Genomic DNA, 17,768 nt, shown 5'->3' with positions numbered 1-17,768 from the left:
TTCTACTTCCCTGTCTGTAAACTGGGCATAAAAATATTTTCCTTTTCTACTCACAGTGGTGCTTTGAGGCTTCTATCCTTGAAAAAACTTCACTGTTACTAGTTGGATTCCATTAGGAGAAATTGTTCAGGTGTGGAGCAGAAACATTAAGAAATTTAAACGTGTGTTTGGTCACACCTGTGCTGCAAGCCATGTGTCAGAAGTCGTGGAAAACAGGCCCTGCACTGCAGTGCTGGTGAGAGCAGGACAAGCTGCTAAGAAGCAAAACAGGAGGAAACTGTACCAGCCCCCACCCTCCCCATAGCCTGCCCTGCATGGAATGAACTTGTCTTGCACTGTCCAGCCCAGAAATAAAAGGAAGTAAAAGGCAGCTGTGGAGTCATCACATTCCGACTCTAATTAACAGTGACATGATAGCCTATTGTTTCTTCCAAGAGATGAGTTACAGGTAAGGAGAGAACTACTTGACATCTATGTAGATGTCTGTGTATGAATTAGGCCAGTCTGTGTTGATTTAGGCAGTATTATACTTACTTATACCAGAATATTTGGCTTTCATTATAGCTACCTTTTTTTTTTCTTTTCCACTTCAGCACTGCCAGTTAAAATCAAAACCAAACAGATCTCTGCTAAAATGGGTCACAAGCCTTTGTGCAAAGCCAGGAAGTTGGCCCTTGGCAGCATGCTCCCATTGTGTCCAACTCCACCACAACATTCTGCTGCCTGCTGCATCCACTCTCCTGCCTTCGCTGACACTGGGATGTCTTTCCTGCAGGACACAGCAATTAGCTGTTTTAACGTTCACCCCAGCATTTACTATGTTATTGTAAGCCACTGATGAGTACCTGAAGATAAGATATATATCAAAGCATGCTTTGAAGTTGTTAAATTCTGTTGATTTTGACTTAGCACCTAAAGCAAGGATGAGCCAGTCTGCAATACTGGAGCTTTCCCATCTATTCTTGGGAGCTGTGGGAATGGAGCATTGCTGCAGGCACACCCAAACAGGTTTTTGTTGCAGTGGTCCTGTGACTACTTGCAGAGATTTTGGAACAGCTCACTGAGACTCCTGCAAACATCTTGCTCAGCCTTTATTCTCTGTTGGTGCAGGTGTTAAAGAGCTGTGCTAAGAACAGCAGTCTGTGGTGTAGAACGAGTACAAGGGGTAGAGTCCAAGTTTCACCTGTGGCTAAATCATAGCAGAGGATAGGTTGGGGCTGCCTTTTTCACTCTTTTCCACTGCACCATACTGACCACTAGAGTTTGCTGTATTAACGTTTGAGTGAACAAATCCAAAAGATCTGAAACAGCCCTACAAACAATTACCAAGGAAAGCATGAATTCCCTTACCACAAGCTGTAGAAACTACATTGCCCTTCTCCAGCTGTTGAGATGAACTCAACTAGAAATGTAGGAGAAACTGCAGGAAGTGTATGATTAAGTAAATGGCACTGTATTCTCTCTGCTGGTACAGTGCCAATGTTCTAGCAGTGTGCTAAGGGACACTGTGCTATTTTCAGATTAAGTGAGAAATCAAGGTCCTGACTGCTGGTCATTTTAGCTAATTAAAGATCCCTTGGCATTTATTTGCAGAAGGAGGGATATTAGCTTTGATGAGCTGGCAAAACTCCAGCTAAGAGAAGCAAATGCTGCAGAACAGGTTTTCCCTGAAGTTCTGAAGAGTGAAACATCCTTTTTCTTCTTTCACTCTTAAGAGAGTAGCAGAGAAAATTAAATATTATGGCAAAAATTAATTTGGGGATTTTGATCTAAAGTGGACCCTGATTTGGGCAAGTATATTGATTCCTGGGTGAGTCTCCAATGCAGTTACAACATTTTGACATTTGAGACATCCTAGTGAGATTCATCTATTCCCCCTGACAGAGGCACTGGACAGCTTGTTCTCACCTCTACTCATACTCTGGGTTCAGCTGGACACAGTTCTGGTGGTGGCATCAGCAGAGGGAATTCTGACAGAGCAGACAGTATTTTCTAATTTTCAGTGGCTACTGCCACCACAGTCCCTGGAAACAAGACACAAAGAAGACCAGTTCTAAAGAAGTTTGCCCCACCTTGCAGCTCTGGTAATGGATGTCCTTGTTCACTGTTGGGATGGAGCCTGTTCTGCCAAGACAGGGAACTGTTTCCCCTGATTTTAAACAAGGTTTCAGCTTGTGGAAAGTGATTCTTTTCAAGCAGTCATTATTTGGCCATGTTTTTACACAGACAGCAAAAGACTGCATAGCAAGCCCACTCTTTGCCAAATTTCTATTCCCTGCTTTAAAGCCAGTAAGGGCCAAAGCCTCTCTTCAAAATGGCTTCCCAGCAAAAAAAATCTAGGGTGAAGAAAAAAGCATCCTCATACCTCACAAACCTTCTCCACATCACATTTTCAAAGAATCCAAAAGGAAACAAAAAACAAACAAATTTATCCACAAAGAAGCAGAAACAGACTAAACAATTTTCATTCAAGCAACTACAGTTTAGCAAAGTGATAAGCAAGTGAAAAATGTAGCTAAGCACACCAAGCCAACTTATCTTCTGCTAGTTACTTGAAACAGTAATAATATTTACCAGGCTGATGATACAGGAACAAAAGCAGACCCTGAGATAATAGTCATATACAATTATAATATTGCCTCTTTTAACATCCCATCCATCTGTTTCAATTACTCACTGCTGCTGTCCCCACCGAGGTCACAACCCAGTTCACTCATGGTGTGGTAAAAAGACTTTAATGGGTCTACTTGTAATGACTGTGTTACAAGATGCCCTTTACTGAATCACAGTCAGGAATAAAATTCCAAATATTCATAGGTTCATTTTCTAAGCCTGGGATCTCCAGTCAAAGGTCTCCTGCATATTCTTGATTTTCATAGAAAATCAGCTTTCTAAGTGCCTAATTATTTTGGAATGGAGCCTAAGTCATCTAGCAATAGTGCTTTGAAATTGTGACTTTCTGTCTAGTTATCTTTGCAGAGCCATGCACTTAGGGAATCCATAAATAATAAAATCCAGCCATTGTTTTTCCTGAACTGAGCCCCAACCCAACAAATGCAGATATTAATAAATTAGTTAAACTAGAAACAAACACTTAGGAATTGCCCAAAAAAGCTAAAAAGAGCACATGACATGATGCAGAAGTAAAATATTCTGCCTGAAAAAATGAACAATGATCAGAAGTAGCTTGAGAATTTTAAGGTAAACCAAAGAAACAAGTGATTTTCAGGAGTGACAATTCAACTTAATCAAATGCTGTCAATTGTGACAATTTGGAAATACACAAGGCTGACTGAAGAGGCCATAGGGAGAATTAGGTGGTGGTATATTGGGAAAATGGGGAAATTAGCAAATGCATTTCTCAAAGCAGTTTAGGTGATTGGAAGGATGCAAGAGGATGCTCTATTATTTCTCCTGGTGTTCCTGAAGCAGCAGAGGAATTCGACTGCTCAGCTATTTTCATCAGCATCACTCTCAGACTTTGCTCATGCTCTGCCCAGACACCTGGAACTGTTCTGAGTATATAGTCTCTTGCCTTCTCATCCCAACATGCAAATATAGTTTCTTTAACACCTATCCCTTCTAAATTATAAAGTTGTAAAGTCAATGAACCTTTAAATATTAGACTTTTCTTTACCCAGTGGCAAATATTACGCATGCCCTTTAAAGTCAACAAGCAGTAAGACAATGTCTTTCTGCCCAAATTTTTGGCAAATATCCTTGAACACTTCCTAAACTCTAAAGCACGTGATATTCTATGGTCAGCTTCAAGTCAAAGACCATATCAGACAGTGCTCTGCTTTAGAGTTGAGGCACAACCTCCCCCAGATGACAACTACTACTGGTCCCAATAACAAAATACTCAGTGGCTGCAGATGGCTCTCCTTGGTCTAACCACTCTGCAGCAGTGATGCAGTCCTTTAAGGGCAGTGATCTTTCTGCTCTTCTCCAGCTCTCACATGCAAACTGGAAGCAGCCCTTTAGTAATTTCCACATAGAAACTCTGGGACCAATGAAAGGTTTGAGTCTATTGTGTCAAAGTGTAACCCTGAAGAGGAGAGTTTCATTACATTTCAAGACAATGCAGATCTCTTCCTTCTAATGCCTGAGCACTTGTGTGATGCTTCTGAAACTGCTGCTTCTGCAATCCTTTTAGAACTGTTAGAAGTTTCACCTCATAGGAAACCCTTCAAGAAAAGTAACTCTTCAGACTGCTTACACAGTTTTCATGGGAATTGTGTAACCATAGGCACAAACAAGAGGATATTCTTAAAGAGATTTTAGCAAGAGGTATTCACAGGTGCCAAAATATGTAGCCAAGCAAGGCTGAAAGTATTATTTTAAAAGTTTAGAGTGAAAAACCTAAATTAAAAAAAAAAAAAATTAGCTCTTTTCCTGTGTTGATTTAAGATAAATTACATGCAAACCTCAAATACAACTTTAAAAGAAGAAGCTTTGCTTTCCAGACGTGGTTCACAGATCTTAGATAAAGAACCACAGAGTGTTACATTTCTAAGAAAAATAGCCTATTTATGGACACACTGTCCTATGTGATCCCCTAAACCCATGGCAGCCTATATTTATCAGAGTTTTAACACCATTTTTATGTGCATTGCATGAATAGTCTTCAATCAGTAAGGCAGAGACTGTTGAATGACTGGTTTAGGCTACAACTTTTTTGGGGTTTATGGGTAAGCAGCAGCAATAGCATTACAATAGTATTTCCAAATCACTTAACCCACAGCCTAGTGCAGGGGAAGGCACAGAGTGGTATTTAATGGCCCCTAGCCCATACTACACTTACACCAAAACAATTTTTAATGGATCCCAAAATCCATCCTCCATTGAGTTCTCTGAGCATGGCATGTGGACAGCTGGTGTAAGTCTAACATTGCCTGTGCTTGGGGGATATGACATGAGTCTCAGCCCATCACTTGGAACAGCCTGAGCTGGAAGAGGACCAGGATGCTCCACTGGCACTGCCACAGGTTCACGGTTTCCTGTAGGTAAAAGGCAGTGCAATTACAACAGAATTCTTCACTGAACTGTGAGCTAGGGCATAGATATTTTCCCTAGCATCCCATGGATTATGATGCTTCACAGTGGATAGAAGATCAAGGAAATGGAAGGGTGTGCATCTCACAGATTTAAATGGGCCATAAATTTACCTTAGTATAAAGGGCAGTGAGAGGATCACGCCAACTTACAAAAACAAGCATTATCTTTTCCTATTTATCATCACACTTATTGTCTCTCACAAAAGTCATAGCCATTTCCCTGCAGACTGCACAATGTATCTATGACTACATTACACTCACCTACATATCAAATACCTCTTACAGGAGTATCAAACATTACATTGGAATACCAAGATAGGACTATATCTGTGGATGAATTCATCAGTCTTTGCTAATATTCTGGAATTTATAAAAAAAATAATTGACACTTTTTCCAAGTATTTATTGTTAACTGCTGGTGATCGTTTCCTTTCTGGAACATCAGAAGACAGAGATCAGAGCAAACTCAGAAATATTATTCCTAGTCTTATCCAGCTAGACTGAAGAGTCTGTGTGTAATATCCTCTACGTAAATGTGTGTGCATGCCTGGATATGTGTGTACCAGGAAGTGCTTTAAAATCCTAATCTGGCATAGATAGAGAGATGTATAAAACAATTTCCAGTTCTTCTAGAGTCTTGAGAAATATTTTTCACTGATTACCCTCAAGTTTGGGCAGATATAGTTTTCAATTTGTTCTGCAAAATATCTTTTAACTTTTTACAAGCTTCTTGGTGGCTGTGGACCCACGGATACATTGTCTAGACCAGTAAATTCCATGGCTGGGTGCAGCTGGCATAGAGGTGCTTTCATTCTTAAGGATCCCAGGCACATCATAAACTGTTCACAGAGCTCACACCCAGCCTATTATTTAAATATAGCCACTGCTGCAGTGGAATTCACCAGCTGCTTAATGGTTCATAGATTGCTCTTGTTCCCAATTAGGCCAGTAGCAATCTTTCTGCTGCTTTCAATGAGAAGGTTCTTGTGTGCTAAGCCAGGCATGTGCTTAAGTACCTTGTTAAATCACAGTCTAAAGGTTTAAACTTTCTCATATAACATTCATACTGGCTTCACTGGATGCAAATCTGAGCCTTCAGGGAGGAAATAAGTAGGAAGATCAAATGAAAAGACAGAATTTTAGGTAGAAGGAAAATAGGGTGAAAGTGGAGTACACACAAATGGTAAAGCAGATGATCCAGATGTTCCCTATCTGCTCTAGCTGAGCACTTTAGACATCAAAAATGAGCCAGTTTCATTCTCAGAGCAGGTTCTATTTTCATAGAGGGGAATACTTAGAGAGGTTAGTAAAGAATGACTGTTAAACATGAGCTAATGAAAGCACTTTGAAAAAGCACGTCCATGTCCATTGCAGTATGAAACATTTCCTGATTTTCTAGTGGAAAGTGTCCCTGCCCATGACAGAGGGTTGGAACAAGACAATTTTTAAAGTGCCTTCCAACCCAAACTATTCCATGATTCCATGATTCTATAGCCTAGTTCTCATGGTCTCCTGCAGTAGTAACTCTCAGTGTCTTCAGTACCAGGCATGAAAACACAGGGAATAAATCTCAGTTACTCAGTTAATAAACAAGTTTGAGGTATGTTTTCACCTATACAGTCTTCCCCTGTTTGTTCTACTGCACTTCCTTCTCACTTATTTGCTGACAGAGAGAAGATAAAATTGCAAAGTAGCCATTTATTTCAGCAATGGGGGCCTTTGATAACTAACTGCCACAGGAAAAGCCACTATTTCTATTTTCCTCTGTATTTTCCCCCTCTCCCTCAATGCCTATTTCTTTTATTTTTTTTTAATTATTTTTAGTGAATGAATTGAGAAGACAGACTGCAGAATCTCACTGATATAGCAGTCAGTTCAAAAGACATGATTTAAAATTACTGGGGATTTTTTTCTTGTACAATCACAGAAATTTTTGGAATCCCTTTCAAACAAAAAGTAGAATTTCCTGTCAACTGTGAAAAAACAGCTGCTCTTCAAAACAGTTTGATTACTCATATTTCTAAAAGCCTTTTGCCATGAATATCTTAAACCAATAATCACAATTAATTGATGTGAAGTTAAGATGTTACATTATCAATTAGTGATTCATATAAACTAATGGGAAATTTACTCATGCTTGTCACAAACAGAATATGTCTCAAATTAAAAACTATCTAGTTAAAGACTTGCATTCACTGTAGTTTTTATGGCATCTAGAAGAGAGCTTAAGCTGGTTGCATACCTTTATATGCAGCTAAAAATAACAAAGTTTAATCAGAAAACATTGGAAATACTTGTAGATGTTTAATTTATGACCACATCACTGTGAAATTATAAATGTGAAAGTGAAAAACAAAGAAATTGCCTTAATTAGGAAGTTCAGAGTACTTTAAATGAGAGAAATTGAGTAATGTGTTGAAGGGTTTAAGACGAATTATTTTGGTCTGGAAATTTTCTAAAGGACATTTTAAGAAGTTATTAACTTCAGATACTGGAAAAGCTGGAACTTTTTCTGTGACATTATTTAATTTTATGAAATTTGTCCTTTAGAGATGGACTCAGTTGGAGAAAATACCTTGTATTGAGGTGTCTGCATCCAGCTAGGGATGAAATGTATTACAGCTACTGAAGACTTAGGATATTTTTAAATTTCTTCACATAGTTTCTTAGTTAAGTATCAAGTCAGACTTTCAGGCGTCACTTTGGGGTCCTGCGCTGTCTCAAGGAGATCATGAACCTGCTTGAGTGGGTTCAGAGGACAATAAAGTTGATGAGCAACTGGAGCACCTCTGCTTTGAGCACAGGCTGAGAGAGATGGAGTCATTCAGACTAGAAAAGTGAAGGTTCCAGAGACCTTATAGCGGCCATCCAGGACTGGAAGGAAGCCTATAGGAAAGTTGGGAAGGGAATTTTTATCAGGGAATGTGGTAGTAGAACTAGGGGTAAGAGTTTTAAATTAAAATACTATGGAGGGTAAAGTTAGAGGAGACATTAGGAAGAAATTCTTTACTGTGAGAGTGCAAGGCACTGGAACAGGTTGCCCAGAGAAGTGGTGGATGCACAGACCCTGGAAGAGTTTATGACCAGGTTGGATGGGGCTCTGAGCAACCTGGTCTGGTGCAGGGTGCCCCTGCTCAAGGCTGGATCCAGCTGAACTCTGAAGTCCCTTCCAACACAAACCACTCTACAGCTCCGTGATCAGTTCCTAGTGGCATCAAGGAGTCTGTGTTTTCATCACATTGCACTGTACAAAACAGTCTCCTTGCAAAATGTTTCCACAGTGCTGCTTTTACATTTTTCCCTGTAAAAGGGGATATCTACAGGGAACGGTGAAGATTGCACTTATGAGGAGGACATGGCGAGTCAGATGAGTCACAAAAGATTTCCAGCTGTTCAGTGTGAACTCCCCGAATATCACTGATCCTTGTGAATATTTTAGAACAGCATGCAAAGGATAAGTTAAATAAATGTTTTTAAAATTTAAGAAAAACTAACCGAAATTGCTAAGATAGATTGTCTTTTTCTTGTGTGTATCAGTTCATTCCAGGCACTGATTACTTTGAAACATCATTTGTCATCACAAGTCAGACAGGAACTTTCCAGCACTGCCCCATTGTTGTGGATATCTTCATTGTTTCTCTCTTGCTCTATAACTGGCCAGCTACATTTCATGGTCAGAAAGAGCAGGAACAAAAAATTAAGAAATGTATTGACAAACTTGAGATGTTTTCCCTGTGTACTGCTGGCAGTAACTCTGGGGAGAAGGTGAAAACATCACAACCGAAGAACAAATCTCTCTCATGATTTCATGCTAACAATGTTGTTTAATTTTTATTTTTCTACAAACTCCTGAATCCTAAAGTTTTTCATGCATCTTAAAATTGGAAAAGGTAATCTAAAGAGACAGGATGATAGGTACTTTAGTAGATACTTTACCGTGACCCAAGAAGTGTGGGTCACTTCACTGTTCTTTCCTGAAATAAACATTTTGCCCACATAGACACAGCAATTTTTCATGAGACTTGAGGTGCACGAACAAGGTGTGAGAAAAAACCCTATGTGGACTATAGGCCAGTGATCCTAAATTTGGTAAAAACTTCTCACATTATTTATACTAAGATAAAGGCAAGGCATCATATTCAGTGTAACTACCTTAACCAGTTTAATTTTATTCATACCTTGGTTCTTCCTTCTTATAATATTTTCTGGTTTTTAGATATTTCAGCATTTCAATTATTTGCCTGTGAAGGTATGGAAAGACCAGAGGAGGGCAGGCAGAGTCTGGAAAGGAAAAAAGCAGAAGCTAGAAAGAGATGCTTAAAATATGTCAAAGAAATCAATAATCCAACTGAAAGAAGAGAGCTTTTGTAGTGAATAAGGGAATTCACCTTGGCTTTCCACACAGAAAGAACCCTGAAGCTGAATGCTGCCTCTTCTTACAGTTGTATTCAATTAACAAACAGGCAAAGTGACAGCCAAGTTCTTCACTTCTTCACTTAATCTTCCTCCTCCTTGGATTCTTATTCTAGAAATATCTAAAAGTTGCCTCTGTGGATTGATTTCTCATTTTAAGGACACAAAGTTTCTGGTTATTTATTACCCTGCTGTGGCAGATACTTCAAAGAATGAATCAGGCACAGACAGTCCTTCTTTCTCATTTGACGTATGACATGACAAGTAGTGGACAAAGAGATCTCTAGGGGGAAGTAAGGTGGGAAGGATCACTGGGAAACTATGACCATAAATGCTTCCAGTCTTTGCATAACTCCAAGGGAAAAAAAGGAGAAGAAACCCTTCCCTCTTTGCTGGCATATTTTGTACAGCCCAGGACAAGTAGGGAGAATGTCTTTCTTCTGAGGAACAAAGAGATATTTCTCAGGGTGGTTTCAGAGGTCACATGGTGAGAGGTGAGAAGAGACAACATCTGTTTGTCAACCTCTGGGCTTAGAGTTTGCTTAATTGAGATGTAAGGAAGGCAGTCACAAGTCTCTTGTCATCTGGAGAACAAAAGACAGGACATAGACTGCAGGAAGTTTGGAGGTTGAATCACCAAGACTCTCTCTAGAGGTAGTGCCACTTTCTGTCTAAAAGTGCCATGATCCTTCAAACTACAGCTAAACCTAGAGGTCCCACCTAGGGGTCATGACTCTCTCATGGAAGAAGCTCTTCTGCTATTCAATACTGAGAGAAAACCTTAAAGTGACAATGGAAAACAAATGTGACTCCTGGGACATAAAGCTGGTATCAATAGGGGAACACCTGCTTAGTCTTTTGATAGCCAAAATCAGAATAGGTTACAGAAAGATTAGAAAAAAGAGAAGCTGTAGAGTTTCTTGTGAGGTCAAAGCAAAAATACTTTTGATTATTTACTGCTGACAGGAATTAATGTGTAGAATTAGTTTCCAAAGTCTGGAAACAAGCAAAAAGAAAAGTCATAAACCAGAATGAATAGGAGTACTCACATATTTACTATGTTTTGGTTGCTCCAGATGAATGTTAAGAACACACTCAGAAATAGCATTTTACTCTAAAAGGCACACTTTTTCACTCACATGTCTTCTGCACATAACTTTCTTTTTCTGGCTGAAGCCTCAGATAAAGTCTATAAGAAAGATTCGAAAATTTTGTAGAACTATGCTAATCTTAGTAGGCAAGCGAGGAATGTCTTGTGATAAAAAAGTACAAAATGCTAAAGAGAAGACTCAGAACCAGGGTTCACCTGTATCCTGCATAGTTGGAGACCAAGTTTACTATTTTTGCATTTGTTCAAAATTTGGTCTTAAGTCAGGTGCTAATAGTTGATGAGATCATTGAGGAGACATCAAAACATTCATGTCTATTTATGCTTCATCCCTGCAGGAAGGGGGATAATTATTACAACCCAAGTGAGTTTCACCTCCATTAGGTGTAGCCATCGAGTGTGCCTGGTGGGCAAAAATAATTTAGATCATTCTCTCTATGCATTAAGAGGAATAAACAAGCAGCTCCACAGGGGGGTTAATCCTTCTGTTGTACAAACCTTTCCCCTTTGGGAACAAGACCTCTTCTTCACAGATCGGGAAACTGAGTTGGTGTAAATGCATTACTTTAAACCCTACCAAAACAGGTGAAGGAAATCCCACCAATTGTTTTTCTTAATTAACTACAGTTGAATATTATTAGTCATCTTCTAGATACAACTGGAAAATACTGCCCGTATGCTGCCCAGTTTCTAAACCACCTGGCATGTACAAAAGATCAAACATTGTCTTTAAATCTGGGTCGTCCACTTTCCCATTAAGCCACCTGAATTACATCATTTTAAAAGAAAGTATAAGCATTCAGCTAGAGGTACTTGAGTTTATTCCTTTGGAAATGGGAGATTAGCAGCATCAGACTAATAACTATGCACAAAACCAATCATCTGAAAGATGCCATGGCAGAAAACTGTGACAGGAGCTGGATTATACAGTCATAAAAACTTGAGAGATTTGTCAAGGGAATGTATAAACCCAGACTTGTTCCTATTTCTGTTCAATTTAATTTCTTAAGTATGCCTGTTTTTCTTTCTAACATATGATTCTGTCTCATTAAAAAAATAGGGAAAGAAACATTTTCTTTTCTTTCTCCATATGCATATTAATAGAACAACACTCTAATACATGAGTCTCATTTTCTGCAGCTAGCTGTTGAATTTTAACATACATTGCTAATAGAGGTGGCCACGCCACCTAAATTTGAAGTTTCCCAACACTCCTAATAAATTTTTATTTTCAGTGTCTTAAAATTCTGTCAAACTGTAAGCACTCAGGCTAAAATTTTCTAGACTTGTTATCTCTCTTATACTGAATTTTTAAAGACACTGTCACTCAAAATACCTTACCCATTTCTCAGAAAGGCACTCAGGTAACACTCAGTGACCACCCATTTCAGACAAATAAAAATAAAACAACTGTTTTTTGGAGTAACACTGAATATGTTATTTTCCATGGTAGAGACTCAAAATGTAACAGGTGGAAAGTGAAGTCTGGAATAAGGATACTTGGCTGCCATTTCTGTCTCTTAGTTGTAGCCTTTTAAAAGGCTCCTGAGTTTGTCCATGCTCAGACAAGAGCTGAGGCAGTGGACAGCTTCATGCTTAGAAATTCCTTCTGCACTGGTTGTGCATTCCTGCCTGCTGCCAGCTCTCAAGGCCAGGAAATGTCTCTTTCTTTCTCACTCTTTGGGTGAACTCAGTGTTTCCTCTGCTGATGGCTAAGCCCAAGCTCTCAAAGAAGGATACAGCCCAATGTGGATCGGAGAGAATTCAGCTCAGCAAAAGTTTGGAAGTCTGGTGTGGCATCATATAGAAGGACAGGTAGCACTTAGAGAAAATGGAACAGATGTATGTGAAGCTTCACAGTTCCTAAACCCCCCAGCAAACATTTTGTGCAGCTCCACTGGGAAAATGTGCATTTTGGTATCTGCTCGTGCTGCTCAGCAGAAAAGCATGAGAACAACATCCAGGAGTCACAAAAATAGTTCAAGACACAAGAGGTCTCTGCAGTGGATGCAGAAGTTTTTGTGCCTGAAGGGGTATCTGTACATGCCACTCAGTTGCTACCTGATGGAATTTTTGTTTTGTTTTTCTCCTTTTTCCTTTATTAAAAACCTAGGAAATTAACCTCTTTCTCCTTCATGCACAGACACCCTTTTGAAAGAACCCTGACATTTCAAAGTCATGCTCAAAACTTAGAAAATAGCAAGTGAGAAATGCAGTGCAGTTAAGTGCATATCATAAAGCAAGGATTTTAATGTAAAATTTTAACTACCTTTCTTCAAAATAAACATTGCAAGGTATGGGCACATATACAATGGACAAGTTAGACTCTTAACTAAGTCTCTCTTAATTGTATTTTTAATTATTTCAGGCTCTTTCTTTTCCATGTTCTCCTCAACACCAAAGTTTGGCTAAACAACTTTCTTCAATTTTGTAGACATGCTTGCATTGAAAATCCTACCTTCTTGCAAAGTGAGTCCAAACTTTGGACAGATTTGCAAGAGAGGATAAGCATATTTTGCCACTGTTTGGCTAAAAACATCCAACAGAATCTCACATAGTGCATAGCAGTGGAGATATTTTGTTGTTGTATGGTACCAGTTTCCCCCAGCACCAACACTGTTGGCTTCATTTATTTTGATGGTCTTTTTCCCCATAGCTCAGCTGAGAAAATCCACATCAGTAAATACAGGATGTAGCTGAGTCATTATCATGGTCTGAATAAAGTATTTTCTAACTATTGTATCATATTTTACTGGAACCTTTGCTGAAGGCATAACAGCTCTTCAGTAATTACTTCCCTTCTTCAGGACCATGGGATGGATTATCAGGAGGTTTGACTCTGACAAACAAACCATTTAAACTATGACACAAGTGCTTGAGATGAACCAATTCAAATAAGTAGGTGTGGAGCTTGGATCATCTCCAACCTTGCAAAAAAAAAAAAAAAAAACCTTGGAAATTAGGTCTTGCTGAGAAAATTGTCCTAAGACAGGGCTGGGGCCCATGCAAGAAACAGCCTTTCTAAAACAGGGGAAGAAAATGTGGCCTCAATGGAATCAGTGTTGGTTGGTACAGACTTGAAGACTTTCAAATAATTTATTTTCACAAAAACAATATTTTTCCAGACATTGTATATCATATCCAATAAAGAGCTTAACATCTTCTACTGTAGTTATTTATTTCCCTATGCTTTGCAGAGTGGACACAGCAACACAAAAAATTGCTATTTACATAAATAAAAGCCTTGAATAATCCTTTCAGCATGTTGAAGGTGATCTGGTCTGTCTACACAATGAACTGTGCATAACAGCTGTCTCCAGCCAAGAACATACTAAGAATTTGTGGTACTTCAAATTGAACAATGTTGAGATATTTGGTATAAATAAATACATTATCTCTTGGACTTCTTCACTTGACATCTAATTGGAGCACTCTGGCATGCAATTCACAAATAAGGAAATGCAAGGACTGTTTTTCTGTAGGAAATATTTTCATGTGGTTTTCAAAATGAAATATGACAGTACTGTAGACAAGAGACTGTAACTTGTTTGCATATGTTGCCCTAGAGACTGATGCCACAGTTAGTAGATCAAGATCTCATAAGGAAACCTAGGCAAAAAAAAACCCCAGAAGGTCTATCTAATGCACTTAATTCCCCAGGAGTGCAACAAAATAGCCAAATCAAGACATAGGTACAAGAAATTGTATGGGCATTTTTTCTTCTGGTTTAAAACTTTAATTAGTTCCTCCATATCTACACTTTTCTATGAGAATACCACCTTCCCTTGGCAGATTTTCCAAATAAATTATATTATTCTGTTGTACCAGGACCTATCCCACAATTGCTTGCACACATTGCAGTTTGTTACAGCATGCAAAACAATGCTGAAATATTTCTACCATTACCTATGTTGCTTTTCTGTGTACTTCTAATTCTTTGTTTATTGCATCTAATAGATCTGTAGAGATTAGTTCTAAATAAGGTCAGTAATACTTGTATTGTGCTTTTAGCAAATAAAACTACTCAGTAGTACATCATAACAGCATAAACATTCTGAACCTGCAAATGCTTTGATGATTCCTGGCACTAGCCAGGATAAAAACTCAGAGAAGTGTCATTTGGGATGCACACAGAAAAAAATGGGGATTTTTGGAGTGGTAACAAAAGTTTTTAATAGCTTAGTGACATAGAGGATCTTTTATTTAACTTTTCATAATGTGCTAAACATCCTGAGGAAACACTTCCAACATGATCATTTTTTGCTTTCAACTTTCAGGTTTACAGCCTGCCTGCAGGACAACTAGTTTTCTCTGCCACATGAACATCTTCCTGCACCACCATCATTGTGCTGATGTCCCTGTCCTGCCACCACCACCACCACAATGTTAGTAACCATGTCCTTTTTTTTTACTGTTATCATTGTATGTGATCCTAATCATAAAACAGAAATTCAGGAGGGTTTCATCTGTTTAAACATGAATATTGGAAATTTAGGTGTCAACATTTGGCTAAACATACTTTGGTCCGTGTCTTTCATTTTTCAGTACAAACATGAAACTTGCAAAATTATTTTGTTGTCACAAAAATAAATTCTGCAATTGCTTTCCTCAAAGTTCCTAAGATTCTAATTCAAATGCTATGTTACTGTAGCAAACAGCATATAAAGAAGGGAAAATGGGACTACTAGGAAAAAAACGTCACAGGATACTACCTGGAATATATTCTGACCTCACAACACCCACATTATCTCCCAATAACAGTAATGGAAATTTTGCACACACATCAAGGCATAATATATAGCTAAGCCTTTGACTGCTTTGATATGTATTTATGAATGTAGTTATACATTTATTCCCTCAGCCAATTTAAACACCTGTGATTCAGAGTTTAAATTTATTCATTACTACCTTCAAATAGAGAAAGCCAGTATGGAGACAACATTCATTTAATGAAAAACAATCTGATTATATAGTGAAATATGTCAGGCATAAGGAAACAAATTCAGTTTAGTATTTTTCATACCATTGGGATCAATTGTTTAGGAAAAAAATTGCATGCTAAAAATTTATGGTGTAATTATAGATCATTTGTACAAAAAAGGGTACATGTTGTTTTGCATAAACATTAATAGACATAGATATCTCTAATATGGAATTTTATAACTCCATGCCTGCAGATGTGAAGAGTTTTGAGACCCATCATATAAACAAAAACAAGCAAAAGTATACCTTTTAATTTATGTAATTAAATCTATTTGGGCTAGTTTTCCTAATTGATTTGAATTCACGCTGTGAATTATTGTGAAATTAATACGTTTGAGAATTAGAATACTTTAGATTAATAAACCAATTGAAAATTGAAAGCAGGCAATAGATCATGCACCCAACCACCTTCTTTTAGAATTGCAAGTAAAAATTGCTGCATGCTCTAATATACTAACTATTGTTTTGCTTTATTTTGACTATTAAAATAATTGTACCTAAAGAGACCAATTTAGAAATAAATAACAACATAGTAAAAATTGCAGACACATATCCAAAACAAATCAGAAAGATTCAACATTCAGGTTGAATGGACTTTTTTTAAGTCTTTCATCTGTAACTCCATGTTTGGAATTTTTTAGATTTGAAGAATTTCAATTTATCTTCTCTGCAGACAGAACTGTAAAACACAAAAGTTAAGTCTTCACTTGCAAACCTGATTTTTTTTTTTTTTTAACAAAGAAGAAGAATTATTTTCCTGGCATGAACAACGAATCTAGACTGTAAAACCCCCTTGCTAGATAAAAAGGCAAGTACTAAGATGTGAATGCTTTGCCTCTCAATGGGAGTTTCTAGAAGGTCAAATTTCATCAAGCCTGGCTCTTTTATTACAACGTTGATGATACATCCTCATGTTATGGGCATGCCAAAATGCTGAAACACTCGGAAACCGATCAACTCTGCTATCATAAAAAAACCTCAAATGTGTGTTTTTAATGTCAGGAAATGATATAATCTTTTAGAGCTCTCTCATAACAAACTGACCCAATTTGAATGTAATAGTGATGTTCCTGAACTTTGGATGGTTTCTGTTGAAAGGGAATTTCCAGAGTTGATGGCTCTGAAGCTGTTAATGCTGGGCTCAACAGCCCTGTCTAGCTCACAGTCCTTCAAATTGCAACAAATCAAAAAAATTACCCAAGTATGACATTGGAACCTGTTGCAAAATATCAATCCCAACTTCCCCAAACATGAAATTAGTTATTAGATCACAAGTGTGTTTATCATAAAGATCAATCCATTTTGACAAGATTTGTCTTAAATCTTTTTCAAGGCTTTGTTTCTTTTAGTTCAATATGAGTTTTATGCATATGTCCACTGTGGCTTTTCTTCCAGTTCAGCTCATCTCTGTTTTTTCCCTTCTCATTCCAGCTTGTGTGAATAAAACCTCAGGCTGCATCACTTTGTTTCATTTGGTTTCATAAGGAAAGGAAAATTTTCACAGAAGTTAATGCAATTTTCAAATCAGACTGATTAACCTAAAATATGAAATGCGAGAGTTTTTTTCATGAGAAGCTGGACAAACTTGAAAAAAGAAAAAGCACTGGAAAAAATACTTTGAAGAAAAGGTCTGGATGGAACTGAAAAAAAGATTGTTTTGGGATGTTTTTTGCCCAGACAAAACAATCCAGTTTTAAATAATTTTAAGTCAAAAGAGAGAAACATATTTTAAAATCTGAAATATACAGCCTATGAGGGTTTTGTTGTTAAAATAGGTCAATTTTATAATGAAGATTTTTACAATAAAAATAAGTTTTGTCTTAAAAGTGAGAAAGGTTTTGTTTTATTTAGCTTTGTTTCTTTTTTGTAAATTGAAAGTGTTTAGTTCAGAAGCAATTTGCAAGTCTTGTACCCGACTGGTATTCCTCCACAAATAAATGCATAACTGAAAAAATTCAGTCTGGTACATGGATGGTTTTGAAACATGAACAGGAATAAAGCAGTCAGTTTCAAAAAACCCGTTAAGTGCAATGTAATTGTTGATATAATCATATACCTTACCTTCGCTTCATGATGCAGAAGAGATTCAGATGTTACTAATATTACTGAATTAGTAGAATCCAGTCATCCAGTCCATTCTATCTCAACTGGAGAAAAAAGCTTCTCATCACCAGTGTTGAAACATAGATGTTTTTTGTTGCACTGAC

The 17,768-nt window shown here is 37.7% G+C and overlaps 1 long non-coding RNA gene across 9 annotated transcripts in view; it reads right to left on the bottom strand.

Annotated features, from left to right (window-relative positions):
* The window catches only part of LOC146768469 (uncharacterized), a 138,730-nt gene that overhangs the window by 99,705 nt on the left and 21,257 nt on the right, over positions 1-17,768 (bottom strand). For 7 of the 9 annotated variants that reach the window (XR_014953075.1, XR_014953078.1, XR_014953077.1 and 4 more), the window contains exon 3: positions 1-17,768. This exon is cut by the window's left edge. This is a non-coding gene — a long non-coding RNA (uncharacterized LOC146768469). The other 2 variants (XR_014953082.1, XR_014953079.1) reach the window with 2 other exon arrangements.

The sequence above is a fragment of the Lonchura striata genome, chromosome 2, assembly GCF_050655825.1.
Source record: "Lonchura striata isolate lonStrDom1 chromosome 2, ASM5065582v1, whole genome shotgun sequence".
Classification (NCBI taxonomy): Eukaryota; Metazoa; Chordata; class Aves; order Passeriformes; family Estrildidae; genus Lonchura; species Lonchura striata.
This window is presented reverse-complemented; position numbering and strand designations above follow the sequence as displayed.